This window comes from Hemiscyllium ocellatum, chromosome 16 (genome assembly GCF_020745735.1).
Source record: "Hemiscyllium ocellatum isolate sHemOce1 chromosome 16, sHemOce1.pat.X.cur, whole genome shotgun sequence".
Lineage (NCBI taxonomy): Eukaryota > Metazoa > Chordata > Chondrichthyes > Orectolobiformes > Hemiscylliidae > Hemiscyllium > Hemiscyllium ocellatum.
The window spans coordinates 2,124,796-2,147,785 of NC_083416.1; the positions used below are offsets into that span (position 1 = coordinate 2,124,796).

Sequence of the window (22,990 nt, forward strand, 5' to 3'; positions counted from 1 at the left end):
TCAATAACTAAACGGTGGCGCCTGGCAGAGACCGTGACTCCAGCAGAAAAACAATGAGTTTTATCACAGTCATCTTTCAACACAATCGCCAAGCACTGCCCAACCCAGCAATCACAAGGTTACAATTGTTAACAGAAATGCAGGCAGTCTAAATACAGCAGCTCGTTTTGAGAAACAGAAATCCTTCCCACGCCTCTAAAACCCAATGGAAACAAAAGTCTGAAAACAAATGTACATTTTACACACACACACACACACACACACACACACACACACACACACACAACAGACAGACAGACATACAGAGACACACACATACTGAGACACAAACACCACACACACACACACACACACACACACACACACACACACACACACACACACACACACACACACACACACACACACACACACACCTTGCAGCATGACCAGTTCAAAACAAACACTTGTGCTTCAATTGCTGGTTTTTCCATCTGGGTCAGTGTGAAAGCGGAAACCAAGATTTGTTTTCAATTCCCAGTTTTTCTGAATTTGAACAGTGTGTTTAGTGCCTTTTTTTTATAAGTTACTAAGAAAGACTCCTAAAGACAGACAATCCAACCAAGCCGAGAGGTGAAAGTGATGTGCTAAATAGCTCCACTGGCTTTGGGTGATGGTGCGTCGAATAGTTTCCAAACTGAAACAACAATCATTAGTAATTTGCCATGAGGTAAGACAACCAGAATCAATACACAAAAAGAAAAATGGGGAAAAGACACTCAGTTTTCTGGACACATGGGCTACGATGAACCAAATACCATTCATTATCTGTAGTTACGCTGTGCAAGCATGAGGTATCTTCCAAAATTAACCGTTCTGAATGAGGCTTTTCCCCTTCCATTTCTCTGGCAAAAGGAGAGGGAGGGAGAGACCGAGAGAGAGAGAAAGAGAGAAGATTCCTGATTAGCGAACGGGTTGTATGGTTATCAGGGCTAGGTGGGAATATGGGATGATCAGATCAGCCAGGACCTTACTGAGTGGCAGTGCAGAGTGAACTCTGTCCACAGTTTGTACATTTAAAAATAAACTGCAAGCCCTGAATATTCCAACAACATGGACAAATGAAGAGAGTTTAATTGCTTAGCACTGCAGCTGCTGACCAGAATTTACACTCCCACCATTGGACCATAACAATACATTACATACCCAGATTAACAAAGTACTTCACAAGCATTCAGACATGATCACTGAATCATTGAATCCTGACAGCATGCAAGCAGGCCACCCACACCCAACTCCCTACCCTAAAAACCTGCATTCCCCCTGGCTAACCCACCGAGCCTGCACATCCCTGGGCACTACAGGACAATTTAGCACAGCCAACCCACCCTAACCTGCACATCCCTTGGCACTATGGGACCATTTAGCACGGCCAATCGACCCTAACCTGCACATCTTTGGACTTCACTGATCCTCTTTGAATCCGATTAGATTTTTAGATTAGATTCCTTACAATATGGAAACAGGCCATTTGGCCCAACAAGTCCACACACCAACAAGTTCTCAACACATCAATCTCTGAAGAGTAACCCACCCAGACCTATTCCCCCCGCCCCTATATTTACGCCTGACTAATGTACCTAACACTATGAGCATTTAGCATGGCCAGTTGACCTGGCCTGCACATCTCTGGTCTTTGGGAGGAAACCCACGCAGACACGGGGAGAATGTGAAAGCTCCACATGGACAATCACCCGAGGCTGACATCGAACTCAGGTCCCTGGTGCTGGGAGACAACAGTGCTGACCACTGAGCCACCGTGCCAGCCACAATTGAAGGAAACAGCCTCAAAATGACCCTACCGTGGATAGAGATTGTCAGGGAAGACAGCTGGACGTCATTATTACGCTACTTGGTTGTACAATTGAAAAAGCCTGTGAGTTTATCCATTCAGTCTTTAAGATGTTTAAATTAAAAACCCTGTCCACTCAGTAGCCCATGTGAAGCCTTTGGAAGTGTGCTGCTATGTCACAGACATGACACAGCTCCATCCCTCAGTACTGACTGGAATAAGGTCAACCACGTCGGCCTCAGAGAATATTGGGGCTGCTAATCTGGCCCAATCAGGGAGCCCTGGCTGACAGATAGAAACAGGAGTGTCTGCTCTCTCACTCTGAGCTGGCTCTGAGAGAGCTGTGTCAATGCCAAGTATTCACCACCTGTAAACAAAGGGGACTGGGTGACAGGATACCAACCTCTGTGGAGTGATTACACTCACCTTCTCCCAAGGTACAGCTGTCCCGTCCCTTTAAGATCTCCTTTATCTTGTTCCTTAGCTTGTTTCCCTGCTCACTATTATCTTGAGAGAACATCAACCTTACCACGAGACTGTCCATGCCCCAGGATTCCAACGTGTTAAACAGAAAAGACTGAAGTCCCATTCTGTCAGTTAGAGTTCCTGTAAACCCTATCATGTTCAGTCACTTCTTGGCGCTGTTAACATGGAACTACAACATTCCTCTGGGACAAAGGAACCAGCAGCTGCGTTTACAGTGTATTAACATCACTTCCATTCTGTCAAACCTCAAATCGTTTTTCACCCTGCCCCTTGTGCTCAGTGTTTGTTCCAATTTGATATTCTCTGAGAATGCCTTTGGCAGTCGAGTTTCCAATATACAGTGAACATTACTGGCTAAAAAGAGGAGAGGTTAAACTCCTGGAGACAGAGGTCATTCAGAACAGTGAGGAACAGGTCATGTTAGCCAGCCTGATTAGCAGGAGGTGCTAAATCGTTCTAGGTACAAGATAAGACCAATCTTACTTCATAAAAACATTTACATTATGAGGAAATTCCATATTATCTGGCCCTCAGTCCCACTATGTGCCCAGCAGTCCAGGAGCTCAGCTGTTTGGAATCAGAGATATTTAAATGAGGGTCTTGAGGCTTAGCAGCAATTCCAATGGCCAAGTGCCCCACTGTCCAGCTGTTATACCTCAGCGTCTGCACTCACCAATGGCCACTCCCTCTCCTCAGGTGTAAAACCACCAACCAACCACAGGAGGCAGCACTGTTCCTCACCCAAAAGGGTGGAATCATTGAGCTGCCCTCCTTCGACAAACACACACAGAAAATGGGACATCATTGCATGGAAAACTTCTATGAATCCCCTCTCAAGGGCAGGGTTGGGGGAGTTGCGGGGGAGATATTATGTAACTCAGAACCGAGCCATTTGACCCAAGTGATTGATACCTGCTTCTACACTCCAACCTTATAGGCCCAGCCTCAAACTAAAGTGGGAGCAGGTTCAGGACTGAGTTCAGGAGGAACCTCTTTGCCCAGAGGGTTGTGAATCTGTGGAATTCCCTGCCCAGGGAAGCAGTTGAGGCTTCCTCACTTAGGACAAAGACAGATAGAGTTTTGAACAGTAAAGGAATTAAGGTTACAGTGAGAGGGAGAGAGAGGGGGGAAGTGGAGCTGAGTCCTTGAAAAGATCAGCCCTGATATTATTGAATGGGGGAGTAGGCCTGAAGGGCCAAATGGCCTCCTCCTGCTCCTATTGCTTATGTTCTTCTGCTCGTGATGGAGATTCAGTAAGGGAGGCATATTATAGACCTACCTTAATTCTCTGATGAGCAAAACATAGCTCAGGTCAATAGGGTATCTCTACTTTATAAAAAAAAACAATATTCCCATGCACTCAACTGTTTTATGGTGTTCTGATCGATGAACTTGCATCAATATGTTCCTTAAAACCTACAGTAAAAATAGCCTAATGAGAAAGAGACTGAAGCAGCAGTGTACCTTGCTGTAGCTTTTCTGCAGAGATGCACCCTCTGGTCAAGGGCGCGGTCCCTGGGGTCACTTTGGAAAGCTTCAATACCTTAGCTTTCTGATTGTCTCACATCCCCCAGACCACTCCCAACATGAGGGTTCCAACAGGGAGTAGAATGTGTGAAGGAACATGTTATAGGAGGAACAGAAACTGAAAAAGATGGCAAAGATTCAGGAATCAGCATGCCAAAAAACACACTGCGACAGAAACAGAGGAGGTGGCATTTTACGACAATGTGACATCACCAACAGCCTTAAGTAGGCCTCAGAGGGAGATTTAATTTCTTATTCACTCACAGGATATGGGCCCAGCTTTTATTGCCTGCCCCTAGTTGGTAAAAAGTGAGGTCTGCAGATGCTGGAGATCACAGCTGAAAATGTGTTGCTGGTTAAAGCACAGCAGGTCAGGCAGCATCCAAGGAACAGGAAATTCGATGTTTCGGGCCAGAGCCCTTCCTGCTGTGCTTTAACCAGCAACACACTTTCAGCTGCCCCTAGTTGGTCTTGAGGAATGAGGTGCCTTCTTGAAGCGCTGCAGTCCATTTGGGGATGAGAGTTGTTTTGAAAGAACAAGACCAATATATCATCCACCTTCGTAACGGACTCCCTTCTCGGTTTACTTTCACTGACTGGTGCACAAGGACACACAAGATCCCTTTCTATATCACCTTGCCCAATATATCACCATTTAAAAAATACTCTGCCTTCCTGTTTTCACACCAAAATGTGTAACGTCAGATTTATCCACATTAATACTGTATCGGCCATGTGTCTGGACAGGCAGGAGGCTGGAAGAACACAGCAAGCCTGGCATCATCAGGAGGTGGAGGAGTCGACATTTCAGGTGTAACCCTTCTTCAGGGCTGGGGGTGGGTGTGGGGGAGCTGCAGAGAAAGGGGGTGGCAGGGGCAGGTGGTGAGGTGGGGACAGGTGAGGAGAGGTAGAGGGTACGACCTGGTGGGTCAATGGGAGGGATGAATCCAGTTGGTGACTGGGAGGGGGAGGGACTGGGAAGGGAGGTGGGGGATGGGGAGGGTGGTTATCTGAAATTGCAGAATTCAATATTGAGTCCTCTGGGCTGTAGGGTGCCCAGGCATTTCCTGAAGCCTCCCTGTTTCCACCTCAACCCAAAATTCTGCCTTGTCTTGTGTTTACATCAGCAAATTTGGAAATGTTGTATCTGGTTCACCTGTCCAGGTCAGTTCGATATATGAAGAGTAGCTGGGGTCCGAATGCTGATCCCTGGGGTACACCACTAATCAACACCTCCCTCATTCAGAAAAAGACACACTTATTCCCACTTGCTGCTTCCTGTCTGTCAACCAGTTCAGGCTAGCATATTCCCCTCCAATCCTGTGTGTTTTAACTTTGCCAAATAGGCTCTTACCCCATCAAACACCTTCTTGAATTCCAAATACATCACAGCACTGGTTCTCCCTTATCTATTCTGTTTGTGTATTCTGTAGGGGCAACAGCTCGACTGAACAGTGGTGCCACCAATCATGGACCTTGTCCCCACAGGGTGCAAGCAGGAAGATGACAGAGTGCCCAAACCTCCTGCCTAATTAAACGTCGTTCACACCACACTTGCCGGGGTGGGGGCGGTGACACTAAGTTTGTGTACGTGTCTGTATTGGTGCAGCAACAGAAATAAACAAATATTTCTGTGTCATTTCTAGCTATTTCCCACAATGTTGCTGGGACTGGAGGTTGTGAGTTATGAGGAGAGGCTGAACAGGCTGGGACTTTTTCCCTGGAGCATAGGAGGTTGAGGGGTGACCTTCTAGAGGTTTATAAAACCGTGAGGATCATAGAGAAGGTGCATAAGCGGGTAGCTTTTCCCCAGGCTGGGCGATTTCAAGCCCAGGGGGGCACAATTTTTAAGGTGACAGAAGAAGATAGAAGGAAAGGCATGAGGGGCAATTTTTTTAACACAGAGATTGGTTTTTGTGAGGAACAAACTTCCAGAGGGAGTGGTGAATGCAGGTACAATTACAAAGTTTAAAAGACATTTGGATAGGTACGTGAATCAGAAAGGTTTGGAGGGATACGGGCCAGGAGCAGGCAGGTGGGATTAGTTTAGTTTGGGATAATGTTTGGCATGGACTGGTTGGACCACAGGGTCTGTTTCCGTGCTGTGTGACTCTGTGACTGGTTGATATGTCCCTGTGTTGTAGAACTAAGGTACTTCACTTAAATACAGGCTGATTTTCCCTCTTTCCCCATCCCTCGAGCTCAAAATTAAAACACCAGACATGGTGTCTCACAGTGGGACTGGGACGGGGCTGCCTATTTCAGACTGGAGCAGGGATTGAAAATGTGAAGAGAAGTCAGCTTCCGGACCCGTCCCTGTCAAAGAGACAAAACCCACAGAAACTTCTGGAAGGACAAAAGAAAACAATCATCTCCTCAAAGGCAATTCAGTCAAGGCAAATTCAGCCTTTACTTCAGAAGCACAAAATTAAATCACATTGGCATCAGGGGAAGGATGATTCTGTCAGCCAGGGGAAGCAGGGAGACAGCTTGAATGATGATGTTATAGGGGGAACAGGGCGTTTCTGCTGACTGTGGGACAGCCCCATTTTCAACTCAGATCAGAGAGACGGCTGAAATCCCCTTTCTCCCACTCACTGTCTGTCAGGAATTATCCAGCTGATTACAATAAGCAACGTCCCTCTAACCAGACTCTTCACATAATGGACATCCCTGGAAATATCAGCCAGTGGTTATCTTCCAGAAATAGCTGATCATTTACCTGAAGGAATTCTCAATACAGTTAAAAATCCATGTCCAGGATTATCTTGCATTGCAAAGCAGACTCAGGACAGGACATAACGGCAGCTTCTCCTGCCCATAGTCCATACAGTCATAGAATCATAGAGATGTACAGCACGGAAACAGACCCTTCGGTCCAACCCGTCCATGCCGACCAGATATCCCAACCCAATCTAGTCCCACCTGCCAGCACCCGGCCCATATCCCTCCAACCCTTCCTATTCATATACCCATCCAAATGCCTCTTAAATGTTGCAATTGTACCAGCCTCCAACACATCCTCTGGCAGCTCATTCCATACACACACCACCCTCTGCGTGAAAATGTTGCCCCTTAGGTCTCTTTTATATCTTTCCCCTCTCACCCTAAACCTATGCCGTCTAGTTCTGGACTCCCCGAACCCAGGGAAAAGACTTTGTCTATTTACCCTATCCATGATCCTCATAACTTTATAAACCTCTATAAGGTCACCCCTCAGCCTCTGATGCTCCAGGGAAAACAGCCCCAGCCTGTTCAGCCTCTCCCTGTAGCTCAGATCCTCCAACCCTGGCAACATCCTTGTAAATCTTTTCTGAACCCTTTCAAGTTTCACAACATCTTTCCGATAGGAAGGAGACCAGAATTACACGCAATATTCCAACAGTGGCCTAACCAATGTCCTGTACAGCCGCAACATGACCTCCCAACTCCTGTACTCAATACTCTGACCAATAAAGGAAAGCATTCCAAACACCATCTTCACTATACTATCTATCTGCGACTCCACTTTCAAGGAGCTATGAACCTGCACTCCAAGGTCTCTTTGTTCAGCAACACTCCCTAGGACCTTACCATTAAGTGTATAAGTCCTGCAAAGATTTGCTTTCCCAAAATGCAGCACCTTGCATTTATCTGAATTAAACTCCATCTGCCACTTCTCAGCCCATTGGCCCATCTGGTCAAGATCCTGTTGTAATCTGAGGTAACCCTCTTCACTGTCCACTACACTTCCAATTTTGGTGTCATCTACAAACTTACTAACTGTACCTCTTATGCTCGCCTCCAAATCATTTATGTAAATGACAAAAAGTAGAGGACCCAGCACTGATCCTTTGTGACACTCCACTGGTCACAGGCCTCCAGTCTGAAAAACAACCCTCCACCACCACTCTCTGTCTTCTACCTTTGAGCCAGTTCAGTATCCAAATGGCTAGTTCTCCCTGTATTCCATGAGATCTAACCTTGCTAATCAGTCTCCCATGGGGAACCTTTTCCAATGCCTTACTGAAGTCCATATAGATCACATCTACTGCTCTGCCCTCATCAATCTTCTTTGTTACTTCTTCAAAAAACTCAATCAAGTACTGAGACATGTTCTCCCATGCACAAAGCCATGTTGACTATCCCACCCTCCAAACATTCACAGATGGAAAACACCAGGTTAATATGAACCAACCATTCTCACCTCACCTCACCCCACCCCCACACCCACCCCCACTGTACTGCACTCCCTATTCCAGTTTACACCGCTCCCTAATCCCAGCGTACCACACTCCCTAATCCCAGCGTACCACACTCCCTAATCCCAGCGTACCACACTCCCTAATCCCAGCGGACAACGCTCCCTAATCCCACTGTACCACACTTCCTAATCCCAGTGTACCGCATTCTCTAATCCCAGCGTAACACATTCCCTAATCCCAGTGTACAACGCTCCCTAAACCCACTGTACCACACTCCCTAATCCCACCATGACACACTCCCTAATCCTACTGTACCACACTCCCTAATCCCACCATGACACACTCCCTAATCCTACTGTACAACACTCCCTAATCCCACTGTACCACACTCCCTAATCCCACCATGACACACTCCCTAATCCTACTGTACAACGCTCCCTAATCCCACTGTACCACACTCCCTAATCCCACCATGACACACTCCCTAATCCTACTGTACCACACTCCCTAATCCCACCATGACACACTCCCTAATCCTACTGTACAACGCTCCCTAATCCCAGCGTACAACGCTCCTTAATCCCAGCGTTCCACACTCCCAATCCCATCGTACTACACTCCCTAATCCCAGCGTACCACACTCCCTAATCCCAGCGTACCACTCTCCCTAACCCCAGTGTACCACACTCCCTAATCCCAGTGTACCACACTCCCTAATCCCAGTGTACCACACTCCCTAATCCCAGCGTACCACACTCCCTAATCCCAACATACCACACTCCCTAATCCCAGCGTACCACACTCCCTAATCCCAGCGTACCACACTCCCTAATCCCAGCGTACCACACTCCCTAACCCCAGCGTACAACACTCCCTAATCCCAGCGTACAACACTCCCTAATCCCAGCGGACCACACTCCCTAATCCCAACATACCACACTCCCTAATCCCAGCGGACCACACTCCCTAATCCCAACATACCACACTCCCTAACCCCAGCGTACAACACTCCCTAATCCCAGCGTACCACACTCCCTAACCCCACCGTACCACACTCCCTAACCCCAGTGTACCACACTCCCTAACCCCACCGTATCACACTCCCTAACCCCACCGTATCACACTCCCTAACCCCAGCGGACCACACTCCCTAACCCCAGCGTACCACACTCCCTAACCCCACCGTACCACACTCCCTAACCCCACCGTACCACACTCCCTAACCCCACCGTACCACACTCCCTAACCCCAGTGTACCACACTCCCTAACCCCACCGTATCACACTCCCTAACCCCAGCGGACCACACTCCCTAACCCCAGCGGACCACACTCCCTAATCTCACTGTACCACACTCCCTAATCCCACTGTACCACACTCCCTAATCCCAGTGTACCACACTCCCTAACCCCAGCGTACCACACTCCCTAACCCCAGTGTACCACACTCCTTAACCCCAGTGTACCACACTCCTTAACCCCAGTGTACCACACTCCCTAATCCCAGTGTACCACACTCCCTAATCCCAGTGTACCACACTCCCTAATACCACCGTACCCCGCTCCCTAATCCCATCATACCACACTCCCAAATCCCAATGTACCACACTCCCTAATCCCACCGTACCACATTCCCTAATCCCATCGTGCCCCGCTCCCTAATCCCACTGTACCACGCTCCCTAATCCCACCGTACTGCGCTCCCTAATCCCACTGTACCACGCTCCCTAATCCCACTGTACCACACACCCTAATCCCAGCGTACCACGCTCCCTAATCCCACCGTACTGCGCTCCCTAATCCTGAAACACAAGGTCAGAGGTCCCTATAATCCAGGTTTCCTTCAGAATTACCACGGGAAACCGACATTGGTTTACTGGAGTCCGGATTCCATTGTTCTAAGAGAGTGATGAACACTCACAACTACAGCAGTACGTGTCCTTCCTTATCAACATATTCAGCAAGTGACTGTATGCTTTTTCTAACAGGTCTCAGACCTGTACGTATCTCAGACACGGTCACAAATAAGAGTGATCAGATGGGCTCTGGATTATCCATTTCTTCTGAGCAACTTAAAAAATATTACCGAAAAGTGGTTGGCCATTCAGACCCACTCGATGAGCCCATACCTGATCAATTCATTATTTAGCATCATTTTAAACATTCACTGGGACTGGTGCCCTGCTGCAGGGTATCCTGACATTGAAACCACTCTGGGAAATGTCCAGATCACCGTCCAAGTATCAGCAACCCTTTCATTTACGTGGCACATGGGAAATCCTTCCCAATTCCTGTCTGTTTTCACTATAAATAGGTGTAAGGATTAATTGTCCCAAATGATCAGTACGTATAATATTTACAGTCTGATTGAGAGGTTGATTTATAAGATGTAGCCCACCCAAGACAGAAGCAAATGACAGGGAAGAGACAGGACAGTCAGCAAGAATTAGTCTGTCCACCAGCTACATCCAACACTTGGACAAGTCACTCTTTACTTCAAATGGGTCCATTTATAGAAAGTTCTGGAGACTGAAACTAAACTGTCGCAGTGGTCGATTTCACAAATCAGTTGTTAGGCTGAAGACTTGAGCTCTGTCAAAAAGCAATCTTTCGGACTCCGAAGCTTTCAAGTCTCGGAAATAATGTAAACCATCGACGTCTGAGCAAACCCACTCAACAATAGCACTCGTTTCCAAAACAAGACAATGCCTTTACCCAGTTCTCAACGGTGAAATATTTCTCTGCATTAGTTTTGTTATCACACACAGAAATGAGGATTACTCGGGCCCCCCACCCCATTCAAAAAAGGTGAAGACCCAGTAAAGGGAAGCATACCTAGGCAATCTGTTTTACTTATTAATTCTATCACACTGGCAGTGGCCAGCAGTCCATTATGACGGTAGTTAGCATTTACCTCAAACATTCCATACACAAGTCTGGCAGAACACATGGACATTTGTTTTTTTGCAAAGGAGTTATCCATCTCTAAGGTCAAAACATACATGCCTGCATTTTCTTTTCTCCTGAGCAGCTGTGTTCCTCAGACTTATGGCCCATTCTCTTGTACAGATGTAGTCTGCAACTGACTCAGATATGGACTCCGTCCCTCACCTTCACAGCTCCCAACCTCACACTGTCCTGGAGCCAAACAGTGCCCTGCTATCTAAACATTTACACTCTCCAGAGACGACAAACTGTCTCAATTCCAAACACACAGCTAAACCATTGTGAAAATAATTTCCAAATGCTGAACCCAAGTTCTAACAGCACATCCTGTTTTCTCACGCTGTCAGACAGCAGTCTGCTGGTTGTGTTTTCCCATTGGGTGTGAAGGCTATTAAAGCAACCATATGACACAGCAACAACACTAACTGGCAAGAAAATATGGGTAAGAACGGTAAGTTTTGTTCATTCCGAGTGTAGGATTTTACAACAACCAGCACACTTCTCCCAAAAACCAAAAGATTCTGGGTTTGTTGTGGGCTTGTCCATAACTTGACCACATTCCCGCAGTGACACAGTCGAATGTTTTACTGAGGCCATGTTACACTGTCAGAGAGAAGCTTTCTCTCAGATTCAAAATGAAACTGAACCTTCACCTTTCACCTGAGACATTAAATCAAACCCTATCCAAGATCTCAAGCAATATTCAAAGAAAACAACTACAACAGGTAATCACAGAGCAAAAACGGAACCAGCCATATAATGGCTCCAGTGTCAAGTGCAGACCAGAGGCTGGGAATTTATAGTGATGGACTTCATCTTCCCAGAGCCAGTGCACCATCTACAAGGAACAAGTCAGGAGTGTAACGGAACGTCTACTTGCCTGGATGGGTGCAGCTCCAACAACATTCGAGTTGATCAGGGCCGGATGGAAATGTGGAACTTCAAATACAAACACCAACAGCTACGATCCTGCTGAAGGCAGCGTTGGTTTTGAGGGGTCCTATCTTGTAAACTCCGGTCAGTTAAGGGACACACTACTTCTCCAACTGAAGTCACATGATGATATCCATCTCATAAAGAAACAGCCAAGAATAAACTAATCTTCAAGACCTTAAGCTTGGTCAGTTGCGGAAGGGAATGGGGGAGGAGGGGTAATGTCATCCCAGTGACCACGGTTCATGGGACAGAAGGACAGGAGGAGGGGATCGCAGCAGGAGTCAGGTCAATGGCAGCATCTCTGCCTCTGCTGTACCGCAGGGAGCGGTGAAGGGGAGGGGAGGGGAGCAGTAGTGAGAGGGGACTCTATAGTCAGGGGCACAGACAGATGTTTCTGTGGCCAGGCATGACACCTCAGGATGGTGTGTTGTCTCCCTAGTGCCAAGGTCAAGGATGTCTCTGAGTGGGCACAGGACCTTCTGAAGGGGGAGGGTGAGCAGTGCGAGGTTGTGATCAATATTGGAATCAACGACATGGGCAGGAAGAGAGAGACGAGGTCCTGCAAAGGGAGTTCGGTAGGAAGTTGAAATGCAGGAGCTGTAGGGTTATAATCTCAGGACTACTCCCTGTGCCACATGCTAGTGAGGCTAGGAATAGGATGATAGATAAACACTTGGCTAAAGAGCTGGTGTAGGAGGGAGGGCTTCAGATATGGATACAGGTACAGGATGACGGGATACACCTAAACTGGAGGGGAACCAACATCCTGGTGGGGAGGATTGCTGGTGCCACTCTGGAGGGGTTAAAGCAGTGTGGCAGGGGAGGACAGCAGGTAAGTGAGTAAAATAACCGGGGAGGAGTCAGGGACTAAGGCCAGGAAGGCTGAGAGGAAGTACACACAGGAAGAGGTTTGTGAAAACCGCAGGACTGCTGGTCTGAGCTCTGTGTACTTTAATGTGAGGCATATGACAGGAAACACAGGTGAGTTTAGAGCCTGGATTAATATATAGAGCCATGGTGTTATAGCTATTAAGGAGACTTGGTTGACAAAGGGACTGGTAGCTTAATGTTCTGGGATTTCAATGTTTCAGGAAAGATTGAGAGGGTTGTAAAGGGATGGGGGAGTTGTGTTATTGAGCTCACCCAGTGACAATCCCAGCTGTACTGAGGAAGGGCACACCCAGTGAGGCATTATGGGTAGAGCTCAGGAACAGGAATGGGGCTATCACTTTGATGGGATTCGACTACACACCTCCCAACAGTCAGAGGGTGAGAGAGAGGAACAGCTGTGTGGACAGATTGTGGAAAAATGTGCTGTAGTGATGGGTGATTTTCATTTCCCCCGTATGGATGGGTTGGACTGAAGGGTCTGTTTCCATGCTGTACATCTCTATGACTCTATGACTGAGACTCACAAATTGCCAGGAGCTTGGACTGGGAGAACGTATTAAGTGTCTCCACTTAAGTAGTGAATAGCTGAAAAATGTGTTGTTGGAAAAGCGCAGCAGGTCAGGCAGCATCAAAGGAGCAGGAGAATCAACGTTTCGGGCATAAATCCTTCTTCCATGTTTCAGCTCTGATCTCCAGCATCTGCAGTCCTCATTTTCTCCTACTTAAGTAGTAAATAGTCCAACTCAGGAAAGGGGAATGGTCATCAGCCCGGCTACGTGACTGAAATTTCAGTGGAGGAGCAATTGGGAACAGTGACCGTATCTTTTAAGTTACATTTGAAAACGATAAGAGTAGTTCTCAGGTGAAAGTGCTAAACTGAGGGAAGGATAACTACCACAATATTAGGCAAGAGCTGGGGCAGGTAGATCGGAGGCATCTGTTTGAAGGTAAATCCACCTCTGGCACGTGGGAATCTTTCAAAGGTCAGTTGATTAGAGTTCAGGACCTGTGACAATGTTCCTGTGACAATGAAGGATGAGGATTGTAAGATTCGCAAACCTTGGATGACAAGAGAAGTTGAGAGCTTAGTCAAAAAGAAAAAGGAAGCTGATCTAAGGTTTAGGAAACTGAAGACAGACAGAGCCCTTAAAGAATTCACCTCAGGAATCAGGAAGACTAAAAGGAGCCAGGAAATGTCTTTGGCAAATAGGATTAAGGAGAATTCCAAGACATTTTACACATATATTAGGACCAGGAGGGTAGCTAGGGAAAGGGTACATCCACTCAAGGAGAAAGGAGATAATTTATCCATGGGGCTGAAGGAAGTGGGTGTGGTTCTTAATAAGTACTTGGCATTGGTATTGGGGAAGGGGAAGGAGATGGTGAGTATCAGGAGGGATATTGATATTCTGGGGTGTGTTAATATAAAAAAGGTGGTGTATTAGCCAGGAATAAATATAGGATAGGGAAAATTACTCTGGATGGGTTGCTTTTTGGAGGGTCAGTGTGGAGTTGTTGGGCTGAAGGGCCTGTTTCCATACTGTAGGGTATCTAATCTATAGGGGGTAATGGACCATACAGAGGTAAAAGGCTTTTAGTTTGGAAGGGCATTGTGTGGTGCAGTCTGGGTGGGCCAAAGTGCCTGTTCCTGTGCTGCCCTTCCTTTGTCTTTATAGCATGCTCTCTCGATAATCTGGTCAATGTTTGCCCCTTGCTGTATATCACTGCCCACCTGTGTGTTATGTGTGATTCCCCAAATGGCTAGTTCAGGGACACAGTTTCTCCTGAAACCAGTGTGACACAACAACATGCACCACGGGGTTATGTAACAGTGAGAACATTTCAAAGGGAGCTAATTCTCAGTGAACCATTTAGATATTCTCAGTAAATAACAAAGCATTAGCTAATACAATACAGGACGTAACATCAAGGGATTACTGGCTGGTTGTGTTGTTCAGGCCAAGTTCTCACAGTTTCCAACAGCAATGGCTGTAAAATTGACCTCAGTTCCAGGTTTATGAGACAACTCACACTGGAAAAGTAAATGGCACTGTTAGGAATTACACAGCTGAAGGAATGTTCCTAATTATTCCTAAAACACGGGGTTGTTGGAGCAACTAGACTGGATTGGGGGAAAGTAAACAATGAAATTGACTCCAAAGTATCTCCGAAACTGCAGCACGCCAGTAACACTGTCCGAAATATCAGGCTTCACTAAAATCTCGGGCTACTGGCAAGCAGCCTTAAACACTGCCGAGAACAGGCCTTCGGGTAGGTTCTGCTTTATTAAAAACAGGAGCAGGAATAGCTGCTCACAGCCAGGGATGTTATTAAGATGCAATAGATTTGAAGAGTTAGGATAACACCAGGTCACTGGAGCTCAGCCAAGTTCAAAATGTGCCAAATCTTCAGAGAAGTCCAAGTGTACAGGATGGATCGGAACGAGCTGTAGCCACGGTCAATAGACAGAGGTGGGAAATGAAATCAGTGGTTATTTTTAGAGAAGTCTGGATCCTGTGGAAGCTGTCCAGCAAGACAAATGAGATACATTCTGCAAATTCATGATCTGTGCATACATGTACATTGTGGAATAGCAACTCAATGGATAGTCCCTTTTTACTGTCGTTATGGAGGTAACTGTCACTGCTGTTGGACACACACATGCTAAAGCATTAACAGGCAATATGGGCTCCTCCCAATACAGCCCATTAACACCTGCATGTGCAAACCCCATCATAGGTTAGCTTCTGTAACTTTCACACTCAACAAGTCCACAATATTTATTGCTTCGATTTCAAGGGGGAGTACCAGTGGATGGTGGCACATGAACACATACCCTTGTGAAAGCCAACTCCTGGAGCAGTGAGAAAACCATATGATGCTGATGGAGAACAGGGGAATTGGACAATTAAAAATACAGCAAGATGACCGAAAGTTTAACCAATGATGGGACCAGAATGTAAAGCAAGAACTAAAACATAACAGGATTCAAACATAAGTAAATGTTCAGGTTAATCAGAACTCATTTTTTTTCCCAAGACTTGCTACAAAGGTTCTAGAAGATGTTTGCAGAAATTTAATCCAATTGTCATTCCAGCAAAATGTTTCCAACACTTCACTGAGAGGCTCCATAGTGAGAAACAAACAGCAAAATACAAAATAGTTTATAGCCCCTGCTTAAATAGCCAGATAGGTTCATAGAATCCCTACAGTGTGGAAGGAGGCTATTCAGCCCATCAAATCCACACCATCCCTGTATTTTCCCTGCTAATTGTCCTATCCTGGGCACTATAACATGGCTAATCCACCCTAACCTGCACATCTTTGGATCGTCAGAGGAAACCCACGCAGACAAGGGGAGAATTTGCAAACTCTACACAGACAGTCACCCAAGTCTGGAATTGAACCTAGGTCCCTGGTGCTGTGAGACAGCAGTGCTAACCACTGAGCCACCGTACCAACCCGTTTAAAATGACAGCGCAAAGATTTAAAAGGAAGGGTTTAGGGATATAGGGCTAAATGCTGGCAAATGGGATGGATTAATTTTGGGATATCTGGTTGGAATGGAGAAGTGGGGCCAAACGGCCTGTTTCTGTGCTGTATAATTCTCTGACACTAAGTCCATGCCCTGTTAGAGGGAACGCATCAGGCAATTTGTACTTTACAAGGTCTCACAAACAGCAATGAAGTAAATGACCAGATCGTTTGGTTTGGGCTTTGCTTGAAGATATAAGTATTAAGTGTTTGACTATTGCTCTGGGATCTTTTATCTTGACCTGAGAAGAGATATGTGGTTCAGTTTATTGTCTATCTGGAAAATCTGGACAGCTACCTGATGAAGGAGCAGCTGTCTGAAAGCTAGTGCTTCCAAATAAACCTGTTGGTGTTGTGTGATTTTTAACTTTATCTGGAAAGTGACACAGCTGACAGTTCACTTCCTCCATACTGCCCTGAACTGCTGGCCTTGATTATGTACTCCAGTCTCTGAGAAAAGATGATTAGCACTAAGCCAACATAGCACATATGAAGGAAAACGGAACAACACGGGTGCTGTTTATTGATTTTCAAGAGCCCAGGGTGAAGTCAAAGGCATTTTGGCAGATGTGATGTCAACAACGTGCACCAATGTTAAACATCAAATAACTGAATGAAAATATTGTTCAACCATGGAGTATAAAACAGAGTCAAAGTCAGAGAAAATCATTAACAGACAAATGAGATTCTGTTTAAGCCAGTTAGAACATAGACATAACAGCAAAGTACAGGCCTTTCAGCCCTCGAAATTGTGGAACCAATCTGAAGCCCATCTAACCTACACTATCCCATTCCCGTCCATATGTTTATCCAATGACCATTTAAACGCCCTTAAAGTTGGTGAGTCTACTACTGTTGCGGGCAGTGCGTTCCACACCCCTACTACTCTCTGAGTAAAGAATCTAGCTCTGACATCTGTCCTATATCCACCACCCCTCAATTTAAAGCTATGTTCCCTCATGCTAGCCATCACCATCCAAGATAGCTTTCCAACCTATCTTATATGTCTCAATCAAGTCACCTCTCAACCTTCTTCTCTCTAGCGAAAACACCTCCAGTCCCTCAGCCATCTCTCCATACCAGGCATCATCCTGGTAAATCTCCTCTGAACCCTTTCCAAAGCTTCCACATCCTTCCTAAAATGCAGTGATCAGAACTGTACGTAATGCTCCAAGTGGGGCCACACCAGAGTTTTGTACAACTGCAACATAACCTCATGGCTCCGAAACTCAATCCCTTTACCAATAAAAGCTAACACACTGTTTGCCTTCTTAATAACCCTATCAACCTGGGTGGCAACTTCCAGGAATCTGTGCACATGGACACCAAGATCTCTCTGCTCATCTACATTACCAAGAATCTTACCATTTACCCGCTTCTCTGTATTCCTGTTACTCCTTCCAGTGTGAATCACCTCACACTCTTCCACATTAAACTCCATTTGCCACCTCTCAGCCCAGCTCTGCAGCTTATCTTTGTCCCTCTGTAACCTACAAAATCCTTCAGTACTATCCACAATTCTGCTGACCTTAGTGTCGGCCGCAAACTTACTAACCCATCCTTCTACGCTCTCTTCCAGGTCATTTATAAAAATGACAAACAGCAGTGGCCCCAAAACAGATCCTTGTGGTGCACCACTGAACTCCAAGATGAACATTTCCCATCAACCACCACCCTCTGTTTCTTACAGCTAGCCAATTCCTGATCCAAACCGCTAAATCACCCTCAATCCCATACTCTGTATTTTGTGCAATAGCCTACTGTGGGGAACCTTATCAAACACCTTATTGAAATCCAAATATACCACAACAACCACTTTACCCTCATCCACCTGTTTGGTCACCATCTCAAAGAACGCAATAGTTCAGAATAATGTGTCCATTTCTGATCAACAAAATACCAAGGAGATATTCAAATGTTGAAGGTAGAGCACCGTAACATCAGCTTGAGATGTCCAAGGTCTGAAGCACCAGAACAGTCTGCCTTTTCATTTGGGACCAGGTGTCCGAGTACTGATTCTTGATAAGATTTTTTAGACAATAAATGGTATCAAAAAAAAGGAAAAAAATCCATTAAATTACAAAATCAGGACAAGGGAACATTGTCTCCATCTAGACAGGATCAAATTTGAGTCAGATCCCAGGAAATTCTTCACACCAACTACCGGAATCAGAAACTCTAAGGTCATTTAAGAACCAGTTGATAGTTCAAAGGGAAAGGGACATGGTGGCTCAGCGGTTAGCACTGCTGCCTCACAGCACCAGGGACCCAGGTTCGATCCCAGCCTCAGGTGACTGTGTGGAGTTTGCACATTCTCCCTGTGTCTGTGTGGGTTTCCTCCCAGTGTCCAAAGGTGTGCAGGTTAGGTGAATTGGCTATGCTAAATTGCCTATAATGTCCAGGGATGTATAGATTAGATGCATTAGTCAGAAGTCAATGTAAGGTAGAGGAACGGGTCTGGATGGGTTACTCTTCGGACTTGTTGGGCTGAAGGGCCTGTTTCCCCTCAATAGGGATTATATATCAATATGCTTAGATGGACTAAACAGCCTTTCTTTTCTGCAATTAATGTGTGTTCTTATCAGAACTTTCCCAAAAGGTACGTATCTTGCTCTCTGAGATACCGCGTTCACACAGTCCTGTGTTTAGGTGCTAGCAACACTACACAGTAATCTTCATGCACTAAAACGACCCACTACAATATCTGTTCTATGTTCTGATTCCTTGCTAATTCCAAGTAATTCTGTTCTACAATAGGGAGTGGGATCCAGTTGCCTTCTCATTGCAGTTGAGAGCAGTGTCAGAGATTATGTGGTGGATGAGGAATACTGCAGCTCTGTGCTGATGTTGTCAATTCCTGCTTATTCTGTGGTTGTTAACTACAGCAGGTAATAAAGTCCTGACCACGTCAGTGCTTCACACATTTTTCCCAAACCATTTTCAACCCGTGTCTAGACGAAAGCAAACTTGTTCTGTACCTTCCAGCTGTCTTCACCCGTGAAAGGAAGAATTATTAGACACTTGACAGTAAATAAACCCCTCAGCATCTATAATTCAACCAGTGAAGAGGCGGTCCGACAGCCCAGAATACTGAACGTTCCAATGCAGGAAGATAATCCTGAGGTGAGGCAGTGGAGTTTTACCAACTTGAGAACTGGAGGATGAGGTTGGGCAGTGATGGGTGGAATCTGAGCGTAGCTGAAAATGTGTTGCTGGAAAAGCGCAGCAGGTCAGGCAACATCCAAGGAACAGGAAATTCGACGTTTCAGGCATAAGCCCTTCATCTATTCCTGATGAAGGGCTTATGCCCGAAACGTCGAATCTCCTGTTCCTTGGATGCTGCCTGACCTGCTGCGCTTTTCCAGCAACACATTTTCAGCTCTGATCTCCAGCATCTGCAGACCGCACTCTCTCCTTGGAATCTGAGCGTAGTCTGATGAAGGGCTCATGCCCAAAACGTTAATTCTCCTGCTCCGCGGCTGCTGCCTGACCTGCTGTGCTTTTCCAGCACCACACTCTCCACCCTGAGCATAGTCCGCCAGCAGTTCAAAGATGTCGCCTGCTGCTGGACTGTAAGCTTTGCGCTGGATTCAGTGGAAGTGGATCCGTGATAACCATGACACGTTGCTGTTCATCTAGTGGCACATTTCCAAACCAGGTTTGGCTGTTTCTCACTTGGGGGCCGAGGGAGAGATGGACAGAGTGTTGGCACCAGGTTGATTGGTTCACGGGCAGTTTTGGTCCTTGGAACTGGGATGAAATGCACCAGTTCACCCACTGGCTCTGACCCAAGCACCTTGTCCTTAAGGGCTTATGCTCGAAACGTCGAATTCTCTATTCCTGAGATGCTGCCTAACCTGCTGTGCTTTGACCAGCAACACATTTGCAGCTGTGATCTCCAGCATCTGCAGACCTCATTTTTTACTTTTGGTATTCCCACAGATGAGGCTGCACCTGCTGCTGGGTCCCAGGGGTCCATTTAGGAACTGGCTGCATTACACTTTCTCAAGCAATGACACCCACCCACCCCTTCCCTAGATCATGTAGCAGAGAGGTCACTCCCAAGAAAGCTGTGACGGCTCATTACATTTTCCCAGAGCAACCGTTTTGATTTCATGCTGGTTGATAAATCTCTCGCTGGCAGTGGAGAGGTTATAACCCCAGCAGTAAAGGTGAAAATATATTTTCACAAGATTCTGAAGTCAATATGCTCTCCCGAGTAGCAGTGAGTGTTAGTTTGATGTTACTTCCTCATTGATTTCCGAAATTGGTATTGTGAAAGAATCTGATGTCAGTCCCCACAAAATGTCTGGGGCTGACACAGGGCCTGGGGTCCAGGGGGTGAAGTGGAGACCCTGGATGATAAAGGAAGCCAATTTAAAATCAAACTTTCAACCAACACACCCAGGATTATCACTGGAAATGAATTTGGAGTACTTTGGGAATAATTAAATTAGCCATGCTGCAAACTGGGGAATTAGCTTTAGCTGAAAATGGAGCAGTTTTAATTTCCCATGTCATGCAACTAGGTTAACCTCTGTCTGTGGATGCTCAAAGTCTGCAAGACTATCTTGAAGGGAGGTACATTTCTTTGAGACTAACCCCAAACGAGGGCGATGCAAGAGATCTCAGGCAAACATTTCTTGAACAAGGGGACGGCTGGAGCTGGCGGGCAGCGTCGGACTGAGGTTACAGAGAATGTGGACGGTTTGGAGTCCAAGTCAAGCCCGGGCTGTCTCTATCCCGTGACTTGGAGATAGTGAGGACTGCAGATGCTGGAAGTCAGAGTCGATAAAATGTGGAGCTGAATAGGCGCAGCTGGTCAGTCAGCATCAGAAGAGCAGGCAAGTTGATATTTTTTGGGTCCGGAGCTTTCATCAGGACTGGGGAGGGGGAAGGGAGCTTAGAAATAAATGGGGGGGAGAGGGGGTTTGGGGCTGACGGGATGGTGACAGGTGGTGGCAGGTACGGGGTTATTGTGATTGGACTGTGGAAGGTGCTGTGTGGATAGATGAGAAGGAAGATGGACAGGTTAGGTCAGGTCAAGGAAGTGGGGAGGAGAGGAGGGCTGGACATGGGATATGGTTGTGGTGGGGAGACTTTAAAGTTGGTGAACTCTATGTCGAAGCCATTGGGCTGCAAGCTCCCGAGGCAGAATGTACAATGTTGTTCCTCCAGTTTGTGTTTGGTCTCACTTTGACAGTGGAGGAGGCCCAGGATTGACATTTCGCCAAGGGAGTGGGAGGAGGAGTTGAAATAGCTGGTAACCAGAAGGTGGTGTTGATTGGAGCGTACAGAGCACAGATGCTCCAGAAACTGGTCCCTGAGTCTGCAGTTGGTCTCTCTGATATGAAAACATTGGAGCAATAGATGCAATAGAAGAAGTGCAGGTGAATCTCTGCTGGATTTGGAATGATTGTGGCCTTGGATGGAGGTGAGAGGGAAGGTGTAGGGGCAGATTTTGCACTTGCTGCACTTGCAAGGAAAGGTGCCAGGTAAGGAGTGTGGAACTGACGAGGGAGTCGTGGAGTGAATGGTCCCTATGGAAAGCAGATAGGGATGGGGAAGGAAATATCATTTTGGTGGGGTCTGACTGCAGGTGGCAAAAATGGTGGAGGATGATGCATTGGATTTGGAGATTGGTGGGGTGATATGTGAGGATGGAGTGGGAGCTCTCTCCTTTATTGTTTTTGGGGGGGGGGGTTGAGGTCAGAGGTGCGGGGAATGGGGGAGATGAGGTTGAGGCCATTATTAATCACGGGAGAGGGGAGATCATGGTTCTTGAAGCAGGAGGAGAAAGTGAGGTCTGCAGATGCTGGAGATCAGAGCTGAAAATGTGTTGCTGGAAAAGCGCAGCAGGTCAGGCAGCATCCAAGGTACACAAAATTTGACGTTTCGGGCATAAGCCCTTCATCAGGAATCAGGTTTCCTGATGAAGGGCTAATGCCCGAAACGTCGAATTTCCTGTTCCTCGGATGCTGCCTGACCTGCTGGGCTTTTCCAGCAACACATTTTCAGCCTTGAAGCAGGAGGACATCTTGGATGTCCTGGAGTGGAATCTGTTATCCTGGGAGCAGGTATGGCAGAGGCAGAGGATTTGGGAGAATGGGATTGCATTTTTGCAGGAGCACAGATGAGAGGAGGTCTAGTCAAGATAGCTGTGGGAGTCGGTGGGTGTGAAATAGATGTCAGTGTTGAGTAGGTTACCAGAGATGTAGATAGAGAGGTCCAGGAAGGGGAGGGCCGTGTCAGAGATGGTCCAAATGAATTTGAGGTCAGGGTGGAAGGTGTAGATGAAGTTGATGAACTGTTAGAGCTCCTCGTGTAGTGGAGGGAAAGTTGATGGACAGTGCCAGTGTAGCTACAGAAGTTCCATGTACCCTACAAAGAGGCAGGTATAGTTCGGACCCATGTGGGTGCCCATAGCTATCCCTTTGGTTTGTAGGAAGTGGGAGGAGTCAAACGAAAAATTGTTGAGGGTGAGGATCTATTCCACCCGGATGAGGGCGGATGAGGGTGTTGGTGGAGAGGGACTGGGTGGGCCTGCAGAAGACAAAGAGACAGAGGGATTTGAGGCCCTGCTCATGGGGGAGTCCAGGTGGAGAGAGACATGATGTCCATGGTGAAGATGAGGTGTTGGGGACAGGGGAACTGAAA

At 46.7% G+C, this 22,990-nt stretch overlaps 1 protein-coding gene across 2 annotated transcripts in view; it reads right to left on the reverse strand.

The window, feature by feature from the left end:
- n4bp3 (NEDD4 binding protein 3) overlaps positions 1-22,990 on the reverse strand; it is a 118,503-nt gene that overhangs the window by 80,928 nt on the left and 14,585 nt on the right. The window contains exon 1 of one of the 2 annotated variants that reach the window (XM_060836996.1): positions 11,029-11,135. The exons of the other annotated variant lie outside the window; for it this stretch is intronic. The gene's annotated coding sequence lies outside the window, so the exon portion shown is untranslated. Of the gene's footprint in view, positions 1-11,028; positions 11,136-22,990 lie in introns of those variants that run through there. 2 annotated transcript variants of the gene reach the window in all.